Here is an 11,865-nt window from a genome sequence, read left to right on the forward strand (position 1 = left end):
CTTTGGGAACTCAGAGACAGCACGAAGCTTTGCTGGGTCAGGAAGGACACCCTGTTTCGACACGACGTGGCCCAAAATAGTCAGCTGGCGAGCGGCGAAGCGACATTTCTTTAAATTGAGTTGAAGCCCGGCAGTCGCGAGGCATTCCAAAACTTGCTCGAGGCGAACGAGGTGTGTCTGGAAATCGGGGGAGAAAACAACGATATCGTCCAAGTAACATAAGCATGTTTTCCATTTCAGGCCGCGTAGTATTGTGTCCATCATCCGCTCAAAAGTGGCAGGGGCATTGCAGAGTCCGAAGGGCATGACGTTGAATTCATACAGCCCGTCAGGCGTCACAAAGGCTGTCTTAGAGCGGTCAGCGTCGGCCATCGGGACTTGCCAATAACCCGAACGTAGATCTAAAGAAGAAAAGAATTCAGCTCCCTGCAAGCAGTCAAGTGCGTCATCAATGCGAGGCAGCGGATAGACGTCTTTGCGGGTGATTTTGTTCAGGCGCCGGTAGTCAACGCAAAAGCGTATAGAGCCATCTTTCTTGGTGACAAGGACGACGGGGGAAGCCCAAGGACTGTGCGATGGCTGTATGACGCCACGCTGCAGCATGTCATTTACCTGGGCGTCGATAACCTGGCGTTCGGTGGACGAGACGCGATATGGGCGTTGGCGCAACGGCGAGTGGGCACCAGTGTCGATCCGATGGGTAACAGCTGAGGTGCGGCCCAAACGGTGGTGAGAGAAGTCAAACGATGACCGATACTTATCGAGCAGGGCCGCAAGCTGGGTCTTCTCCGGTGGCGAAAGATTCGAGTCGATTGAGCGCGCAAAGACGGCTTCGGGAGCGGAATCAGGAGACGGTGGGGAAGAAGTAAGTGAAGACACTTGCATGCGGCAGGAGTCCTCCTCATAAGGGTCCCAGGCGACGACGGAGGCGAAAGGTTGGACATGTCCCAGGCATTCACCGCGAAGAAGAGTAGAGGGGCACATGAATGGATTCGTCAGGGGCATGGCGCTGCAGCCGGCTGAGACGGTAAGCACGGCGAATGGCAGGGGTAGACAGTGACGAGAAGCGAAGGAGTCGGACGGGATGAAGATGACAGGGCCGTTGGATGCAGCGTCGCAATGAACAGACACGAGGACAGCAGAGCACGGCGGGATCACGACGTCATCAGCCACAGTCAACTTGGAGCACGGATTAATGGAAGCGTTCACAGAGGCGTCGCCGAAGGGAAGAAGGGTGACTTCGGAACGAGTGCAGTCGATGACAGCTTCATGTTGGGAGAGAAAGTCCCAGCCTAAGATGACGTCGTGAGACGGCGATGCGAAGACGATGAATTCAACAATGTACACAACGTCCTGAATAGCAACTCGGGCGGTACAGGCCCCCAAAGGCGCGATAATTTGCGAATTAGCAGCGCGAAGCATAAAACCAGATAGCGGAGTCATCACTTTTCGTAACTGGCGGCATAATTTTGCACTGAGTACAGATACAGCAGCACCGGTGTCAACAAGCGCAAAAGCATCGGTGCCCTCCACAGAAACGGTGATCAAATTGGCCGGAGAAAGTCGAGGTCTTGAGCTTGGCGACGAGCACGCAGTTCTTGCCTCCGGAACTGCGGGCACTAGTTTTCCGAAGGGGAAGAGGGACGACGGCGCATCGGGGAAACCGAGCGGCGACGCGGAGATGGAGAACGGCGGCGAATAGAGGGACTGTAATCGGAGGAACCAGTGGGCTCAGCAGGCGAAGTGCGGTGAAAAGGCTGGGGAGGGGCGTAGGCGTAACCTCGAGGGTCGGTATCTGCAGCAGGGGACGAAACTTGGCGGCGGCAGTGACGCATCACGTGGCCAGGAATGCCGCAGGCATAACAAATGGGTCGGTTGTCTGGTGTGCGCCATGGGCGGAAACGTTGCGGTGGTGGCCGGACAGGACGAAATGGGGTCGACTGCAGTGGATGTTGGTACGACACGAATGTGTCTGGGCGGGGACGCCTGACTGCTTCGGCGTAGGTTAGTGGCGCAGCGACGGGAGACTGGGAGGAAACCGGTGGCAGGGCCTCGGACACTTGCTCCCGGATCACGTGCTGGAGTGTCGGAGTTAGGTTAGATGGACTCGGAACGGTAGGAAGAAGCGACAGCTGCCGCGCAACCTCCTCACGGACAAACTGCTTGATCTGGAGCAGTAGCGAGCTGTCCTCTGTCGTCATGCTGAGGCTAGTTACTGTGTCTGTCTGTGCAGAGGGCTGCCGAGTGAAAACGCGCTGTCGGCGGAGCTCATCGTAGCTTTGGCAGTGGTCGAAGATTTCGGTGACAGATGTAACGTTCTTGCCCACAAGCATATTGAAAGCGTCATCTTCGATTCCTTTCAGAATGTGTTTTACTTTATCGGCCTCCGCCATGGACGCATTGACGCGCTTGCAGAGATTGACGACATCTTCTATGTAGCTGGTGTATGATTCACCACTCTGCTGTGCGCGAACGCGAAGACGCTGCTCGGCGCGAAGTTTGCGTACTGCAGGACGGCCGAAGATGTCGGAGAAGCTGGTTTTAAATGCGGTCCAGGTGGTAAAGTCTGATTCATGGTTCTGCAGAACCATGATGCAGAACAGTTGATGCTCCCACCACGCGCCGCGCGTCGGTTCTGCTGTCTCAGCTGCCGATCGTCGTCTTCTCGCCTCGCCCCGCGCATCGGTTCTGTTGCTCCGTCTGCTAAGCGTCTTCCTCTTTACATTTAGAGTAAAAATCGGACAGCGCATACAAAGCTTGGACAGAGATGAGACAAATCTCTAGTATATAAAGATGCTAGGAGAAAAGACGTCAGGACGTTGTATATATATATTATTATACGGTTGTGTTTTCCTTTTCTCCAATGTCCAGCTCGACGACGCTTTTGAGGTGCGCGCCCATTAATTGGGATATGCGTAGAATCCATATGTATGCCCACGGCCCTACGTGCACATGTTTGTATATTACCGACTATCGCATTTTTTGTGTATATGCTTGTATTTATCATATTTACAGCTTCACAGTGACAGTGTTTTATGCGTGTTTCAATATCAGCTATCTATGAAAGCGAGGACGTGGCAGTATTGGTGGTTGGCTCTGGTACTTGCATTTTATCTAGGTCCTTTTCGAAGCAAAACTAAGCCAACCGCCGTCCTCGCCATCGGCTCTCCCACGTAAGGAACGGTGGGAGAGCGCCATGGCGTAAGGTGCTTTCGTCTGAGCATTTCCCTCCAGTGAAGCCGAGCAATAAGCAAGGCGAAGCTTATACCCATTGGAAACCGATTCGTAAACGGCGACACTGGAGATCAAACTTCGCACCTGCCGCGTATGAGGCGTATGCTCAAACCCCTGTTGCGGACCTCAACAGGAGGCAAGTCTGTTCAAAGGCTTTAAAGTTCTAAAACCGCTTCAACCCTTATTTCCTGCTTTGCCTTCTACGAATTCCGGTCACTTCATCAGTTCTTTCCTTTCCTGCCTTGGTTTGGTTTTATTAGGTTTAGCGTCCCAAAGCGACTCAGGCTCTGGGGACCATTTCAGTTTTAGTGGTTATTCAATGATTCATTTTTGCAACGGACTGCATTTTCTGCCACACCCAGCACAATTACATTAAAACTAAAACCAGAAGACGGCTACTTGTATGAAGTACCCTGTTTTCGAAGATGATGATTTGGTTCAATCGCACAAGGGCAGCTTTTGGTCGAACTGTGCCATCGCACAAAATATTTCGGCCCACTCAAAGTGGTTCGGAAAAGCACTTTCTGAGCATTTCTCCCCCGAGAAGCCAACCACCAGGTGAGGGGAGAGGTTCTACTTACTGAAAAACGGGGGGGTCAAATGGCGACTCTGGGGATCGAACCCCACACCTCCCGCGTACGAGGCGGGTGCTCTAACGACTATGAAACAGATGCGGTACGTGTCCTTGAAGAGACAACTGAAGAGCCTTGCGAATGCAAGCGTCGCTGAGTTAGTGAAGATACTGCGAAAAGTTTTCGTTCTACGCTGCATCACAACCATTGCTTTTCCTGTATTTGTGCTCAAAATCATACAAATAAAAAATACCAATTTAGTTTTCTATGCTTTCCTCAATGTTCTGTATTTTCTTAAAACGCGACCCGTAGACCGGCCACCCGGTGGGCTAAGGTCAGTCCCTACTGAATGCCCGCTCAAGACAGCGCCCCAGATTAGAGCGCGTTCGCGAAGAACTGAAGCGTCATGTAAACACCGTTCCTCTTTTTCGGTGCAAGGCTCTCCAGGAACAAGATGCCCGCTTGAATGCCAACGAAATATTTCTAAGTATTGCTTTTTTTTTTTTCAGGGGTATAGTGAGCAGGCATGTTTTTCCTACAACTCAAGTCTAGGATTTTCCGTTCGTCTAGTCCGAAAGTTATTTTTGTTGAAAGCAGACAACACGTAAGCACTCCTTGTAACCACACGTGTGTGAGCGATTACAAAGATTAATACCTTCTTTTCTTTGTTCCAGCTGACTATTTTAAAACGGTAAACTATTAAATTGAAGATCTTCACTGCCCCATGTATGTTTCCTGTAAAATTCTTCCAATCTTTTTCAATCACATCGCTTCCCTCAGCTCTTGCAGCCTGAGTTCTTTTGCACTGAATTCCCAGTGCGCCTTCGCAGTAGGAATGATCATGCTTATCTAAAACGTCACTGTAGTGCATCCGTAGTCAGGAAGAAATGCTTATTCCTGCCACGTGACCCCAAGGATGAATGAAGCCCGCCTCGTAGATCGCTAGGTTTTATGCAAAGAATAAAAGGTATGAAAGTAAAAATGTGCGAACCGTAGTATATGAACGAAATGTGCATTCAGTCGATGCATACGCCAAAAAAGCTGCGGAAAACTCTAGATGAATGCCGCTGGGCACAGACCGAGATGTTTGCTACGAATATTTATTCAGTCTGGTGTAGAGATGTAAAATTTCAAGAAATTTTGAATGGCATGAAAAAAACAATTCTTTTCAGGGTTTTTTTCATGAAAAATTGGAAATTTTGCAAAACGTGTTAAAAACAGATTTATTTGCAACAGCACAACGATCAATAATAATGCTCCGAAGTTCAGCCGAATATGCAGTTATAGATGTCGTATTATGAAACGAACTTCTTTATCTATTGCACCGACACGGGGAACATGAAAACTGATCTATAAGTCACTCCATATCGGATTCAGAGTCACTGCCGCTGGATGAGGCACTACGCGCAGCAGCATGAATTGATGTTGTGTTCGCAGCTAGGTTCGACTGCACATACACGAGCTTTCGAACGCGTTCCCCTGAAAGCCTGTTGCGAATCCTTGTATGAACGTTTCCTAAACGTGACCAGTTTCGTTCGCAGCTGGCCGTTGATTATGGTATCTGCAGCAGTCGGCAAGCCAGAGGAGTTAGCGGCTGGTTGGTGCAAAGGCCTTGCCACCAGGTAGATGGGGCCACGTGCTTCGCTGAGTCCCAGACCCCTGTCCTGGGTCAAATTCCTGCGGATGTCCTGTACTCTGCTACGTTGGAAATCAAGAAGCTTGGCTTGTATTTGGCTAGAACCGCTTACGTGCATAGCAGCCTATGTTATTTATGCCGTGTGTGTCGCGCTGTAGAATTTGCAGTCATTTTGTTCTACTTCAGCCGTGAGTTCAAGTATTAGTGTGTTTTTAAGTCAAGCCTGTATCTTATATGTCACCTGGCCTCCAACCCGCGTACTCGCAGCACGAACGTTTTAAAAGCACTACCTGGCACCGGCGATGACGACTGCTCTCCAATCGTTCAACGATGCAAACTGTTATGGTTTTCAAAGCAAAAATAAAAACCTCAACCGAAAGCAAGAAATCATAGTACCTTGAAATTGCATTGTGAAATTTTCGATGTTTCTTTCCATTTTTTGTCGTCTGAAAAAAACGAAAAAAACCGGTTTTTTTCCAAAATTGCAGTGTTTCTTTCAGGCCTTCACATCTCTAGTCTGGTGGAACCGAATCAGCGCCATCAGCATGTCTATTCCGTTCCTTCAGAACATTTTTCACCGTGCTATTCCAGAAAACAGCACTTACCTCACATTATATGCGGTCTGGTGGCAAAAGAGTGGAGCTATTATTTATGTTTTCTTTGTGTACGTATTCTGTTCTGCCACTTTTTCCTCCGTGTGTCGACGCCACCAACGGACACGTTATTTCGTACTCAGTAATTTTCGTAGTGCAAGCAAAATATGCGAAAGCAGACCAATCACTCCTGCAACTACTTCCGAACAATTCAGATGCGACGCTCTTCATATTTACAAGATCCATCAATTTTATTTCATCATGCATTAGTACACGAGGCGCAACGCCGACGCAAAACCTGCTCGCGTAAAAAATTTCCCCCTTTGTACTTACTGCTTTATGGCAAAATTTGTTCCTCCGCGATGCGGACGTCCACGTACATTATTCCGCGCGTTCTCTTTTCTCTATCCTCTCGAACGCAAAGAGCCCAATTTGAGAAAATAAATATGGTTGCCCGTTCAAAACCTCCGTGTTTTGTGAATGACTGTGAGTAAATTGTTGTGAATCTAACCACGTGAATGACTCACATGGCAGAGGCGCCATCTTCAATTAAAAACGCGCCTTTCGCATGACGGTTGGGAAATCTCGAGTTTCCTCGAGAGAACTCTTCATCTATGACTGGCGACGCAGGCCTGGAATGCTACTGGGTTGCTTGCATTGAATTTGTTCCTCTTTTAACACGCCAGCGTTAAGTAGCTCGGGTCGCAGAAAATCCGGCGTCGCCGTAAGCGTTGTCGCCGACTTTCACCGAGAGCGAAAAATCCCCAGAGAAGCAACCTACGAAGCAGGTGGACCACATAGATCACATGACCTTGTGACGTCATCAAAACCTGCCCGCTGGACTGTGAGCAAACTGCGAACCGCGCCAGGTGGCAGTTTAAATAATGATTGGTCAATCGGGTCAATCGGGTCAATGAGCGTTGCTTAACCGCTGCACCACTGCCCCAGGAGTGGTATGAGGACTCCCAGGGATCTGTTAATGTTTAGTAGAGAATGACCAATTCGGCATACGTGACTGATAACTCATTTTTCTATCGCGTCATACCCTTACAGCAGAGCTTAAGTGTCCCGTCCAATTTTTTTGAAACAGATTGCTCGTTGAACACAAACCTACTTTCTTTTTTGGGCGGTCTATAACGGCGCGCTCTTAGTACGTTTGCTCCATGGTGGGGCTTAAGAAACTTAACATGAACATGAAAACAACATGTGATCGCTGTAACTTGTTCTCGAAGGCGAGTTCCCCAATTCCTTGTTTTGTTAGTTCTCTGAAAATTCGTTTCGCTGCTTGGCACACCATCGCGCGGCTTCCACAAGCGCGACGGCATGAGTATCTTTAGCGCATGCGCAATTTGCCGTCTACGCCCAACGACCAATCTCCTCTTCCTAGCGATAAACTCATCCTACATAGCCACCCCATTTATACCTGACTCGCTGTCTTACTGCACGAGCTCGATAACTCCCTAACCGATAGGCGAGCTGGACCCGACTGTGTAGAGTCTACGTAAACGCCGCTTTAGGACCTTTTTGTCAACTGAGTGACAGGCCACGTTCTAGTCACAAATCCGACGCCAAACCTCCACTTGCGCTCGCATGTAATCGAGAGTTGAAATATCACCTGTCGCTACCTTACAGCGAAAAAAAATCAAGACAACAGTATATCAAGGGTCATTTCATTTCTTTCCTTTTATTTATCGTTCACCCAGATCATTCCTTAAAATTACAAAGAGCTTTTATCCTCAGTCTGTACATGGCGCTAACGATCACGCAATATCCGTGTATGGAAAGCGACGCATTCATGCTACATAAGTTGAAGTGCTTCTTTGCGAACACCAGAAATCGCTGGAACCCCCCTTTGTGGCTGTTGGCCAACAATTCATAAACTAAAGCTTCCGCAAGTTTGTAACCAATTCCAAGCCAACAACACAAGGCATACCCCGAATGCGTGAGAGGTGGCTTGGTTCGAACGTTGTTTGAAAAACAAAAGTATCCCTTTGCGCTCAGCCGCGGCGATTTTAGACAGAAAGCGCTACGTTTTCAAGCAGTCACCACTTACCTAGGCACTGTCTCATTAACTTGAGGCTGTCCGCAGGCATTAGGCTGTGCAGACGCAAACTTTACACGGTTCTCGAAAGCCGTCCGCATCAAACAGACGGCACCAACTTTGCACTGCACACTGGACGCTCTGACCTTCGTGCTGAGCCGCCTGAAAGGTCTCATGAGTGAGGCACTTCACAATAGACGTGTGGCGGTAACCGACGATGCTTCAATCGCCATCGCTGCAGCGATAATGCCGTTATCAAGTCAGCAGAGTCTGGCGGTGCAGGCGGTACCAGCACAGCTGTAAGTTCTGCGTCACCCAAGGTGTCGCCGTCGTTCATCAAGCGTGCTGCTCGCGTGACAGCCTTAACAGCTTCGCATGACGTTGGCAGTGGTGACGGCATGTTTAAGCGGCGTTTTCTAACCAGCAAAATTGCAGGAACTTCGTTGTAGCGCTTTTTCTCATAGTGCTTCGTTCGTCTCGCAAATAGAGGCTTTCTGTGTGCTCAGGCGCTATCACAGCAGTGTAGCACGATTATTCGTAGGAACGTTTTTTTCACAGAGTGTAGCACGACTATTCGTTGGAACGTTTTTTTCAAACACGTTCGACTGCCGCCGATATTGAGCTTATGCTGATTTTGTCTTTGCTTGGGAGGAGACTCTCGGTTTCTATTATATCAAAGTCAGGGATACTTTTTCCTTTTCATGGCCGTCTGCGTTGCCAGGAGTTTGATTTCAAGTCTTTCGAAACTCTTTTCTGCTCCACAGCTGTGCCATGATGACATAAAGCTATTGTACTCTTACCTGTCAAGCGGTATTGTAAGCTGCGATTCATGACTTCAGTGTGCTTGCCTAATGCACCTTACTTAATTCCCAAATTCTTCTATTCATTTAACTCGCATGACACAGATCAGCAGCAACCGCTTGTTCTACTCTATTGCTAGTTCCACTACGTTGAACACCAATACTGTTGCACACTACACTACTTTACTTCTTTTCAGATTAATTCTTAGTTCCGCCTTTCTGGTTCGGGTGTGCGACCTCACTATTGTGCGCTGCAGTTTGACTTAGTAACTGGCCTTTGCAAGGCCCCCTAACTTCGGAAACTAAAAAAAAAACCAAGTCGTATAGGTCGACCAACGCCGGCCCTGAGCCACAAACATGCGCCTAAGGTCGACCGCAGATCATATTACGCGTCGCCGCTGCTACAACGTCGAACTGAATTCCTCACGGGAGACCTCGCACCTGTACGCCGAGTGCAAGTATTCTTCAGTTCAGACTAATGAGATGACAGCTCGCTTAAATACTCCCGAGAAGGGTCCTAACGCATCAGCGGTATGGCTCGCTGAATTAATTGTTCAGCCAGTGTAACTTGCAGGAACAGAGTCGTTCGTCCCTGAGCTCAATGAGGCTGCCTCCAAGCAGAATTTCTTGTTCTCTTGACACATATAAAGGGAGGAGGCTAAAAGGCGCTGTAATCGGCATAAGCCGAGCAGAAGCGTAATGCGGTTGGGATCTCCGTTCGTCGCCGCATTTGCCAGACATTAAAATCTCTTGCTCGGCTATCTTCGAAAGAAGGAGCGCGTGAAGGATTTGCGAAGTAAGGGTTCTCGATAAACTTTAATCCCCCTTCATACCAATCTGGCCCACTGAATTCCTCAATTCTTTTAAATCTGCGGCACACAGGTATGGATTGTCACCTAGCCGACGCCCTCTCAGATTGGTACTCTATCACTTTTCCAGTGGACAACTAGCATCGCTGTGTAGTTCCCATATTTTCCAGTAACCTAGTTATGCAATGCTTGCTTGAGTGCTGTGTTTATACGGAATCTAATGCTTATCATAAACTACAAATCATTCTTCAGGGAGCTGTTTATAATATGACTATTTCTTTATAACGTAATTTTCTACTGCATGGTTATAGCCTACTGTCTAGTACCCTTTCCGAAAACCAGCGTATACCTTCAGTCAGTATAAGTCTAAGGTTACTCAGATTCTAAAAGTATTACGAGGAGGTCTAAATGGGTAAGAACGCGTTGACAAGTGCCGCTAAAGAACTCATTTCCCAAAGGAAATTACACAGGGAGGGCATTAATGCGAAAGAAATGAAAACAAAAAACCTGCGCGATATACATGAACACTTTTCTGCATCCAAATAAACACTGATAGCAAATTTCCTGTCATAAAATCTGCCGCCTCATGATCGCTAGACAGAGAAGACATCAGTGCAGGAAATAGAAACTAACATGAACAATTCAGACCTAGAAACAAAGAAACAAGAGCTCTATGGGTTTCATTCTTTTATCTAATTTGTAATAGCTTTGATTCGCATCCAGTACCTCGCGAACTTACCAAATCGCACATTAATATATCAAACCGGTAACAGAAGTCCAAATGTCCTGTAGGAGGAAGTGAGGAATAGAATCTCTGCTGCGCGCAAGTGGAACTCGGTAAAGTCCTACAACACGGGTTCCCCACTTCAAGCGCGCTTGGTGCACTTAAATCCAGCTGGTTCCAGTCAAAAAGCGCAAATAAGATGCGAATTGAGTTAGCGTTCCACATAAAGCAACTTGATAATAGTCTCGCTCCAGATTAAATGTCTGGAACCGAGATATAACTGAAACTTGTGTGCAACCGATGGAGTTTATATGGAACCAAGATTAATAGTGCAGAAGCGCCATCTATTGCACAAAGCTAAAAATGGAGTGTGCCCATAGTGCGAGGAGGGTCTCAGTGCTAGAAGTTTATTAATAAGAGAAGCTATGAGGCTTGAAACGCATGTACTCAAATGGGTACTAAATGAACGAAGAGAATTTGAGCCTGCGGACACGTCAGTACCCAGCCGAGACGCATCCCGCTTCTGTTTCAGCGCTAGTTACCAAATGAGCAGCACCCACACCACGCGAACCGCTGGTCATGTTGACAGCGACTGCTTCTGCACTACTTCACTCGTGGTGCACATTTGAATGTCATCAAAGACTACAAGGGCGACGCTCACAGCATACTTTCCAGCACTAATCACCGTCGAGATCTAAACGCCATGAAAACATACTCCCAGATCTAGCGTACGCTCACCGATGTGCACTCTTCGCAAATTAATTTCGCGACGCCCGGGCTTTCCTCATTGCCCTCGCTCAACATCGCGACGCTGTATTCATTCTACCCGGTTTCCCGGAAGTTCCGCATTGTGATGCTTCCAAACAAGTACGCATCTGCATTTTTCGTAACGTAATTACTGAAGTTTGCCACTTCGGCTACGCACCACGAAGCGAGTACGCGCACAGTCAACAGCAACCATACAGAGCCGCGATTTCTCTATTGGACTTCGCTTGGCATTGAGGGAGGAGAGATGCTGTTCTTGAGCTGAGCTTTAAACAAAGGCCCTACTCTTCTGAGTAATTAAAACGTCACTGTTCTTCGTCGCTCACGCGAGACAGCTCAGGTTTTGTTGTTCGCCGACTGATTTTTTCCTCGTTCGCAGTATTTGCGAATGTGTAAGAGTGTAGTGGAACAATTCATTAATCACTAAGTTCGTCTAAGAATGCACTGCCTTCTATATATTTTTCTGAACGTGGCTGCGGCATGAACTATAGAGGACGGCAGCTTGATTCCGAGCAACGTCGGTTATCAGATGCCGCTGCAAAACATAAAGCTGTAAACCCCGATGGAGCGGATGCGACAATGAGGGCCATCTTTTTTGTAGAAGGTAAGCAGAAAAGAAGGAAATGAGCCCACTGCGGAAAGGGCAAACGCCTTAAACCAGCGCATTTAAATGATTCCTTGTAGTTCTTGA

This window comes from Amblyomma mixtum, chromosome 2 (assembly GCF_055824585.1).
Source record: "Amblyomma mixtum isolate Tamu chromosome 2, ASM5582458v1, whole genome shotgun sequence".
NCBI lineage: Eukaryota > Metazoa > Arthropoda > Arachnida > Ixodida > Ixodidae > Amblyomma > Amblyomma mixtum.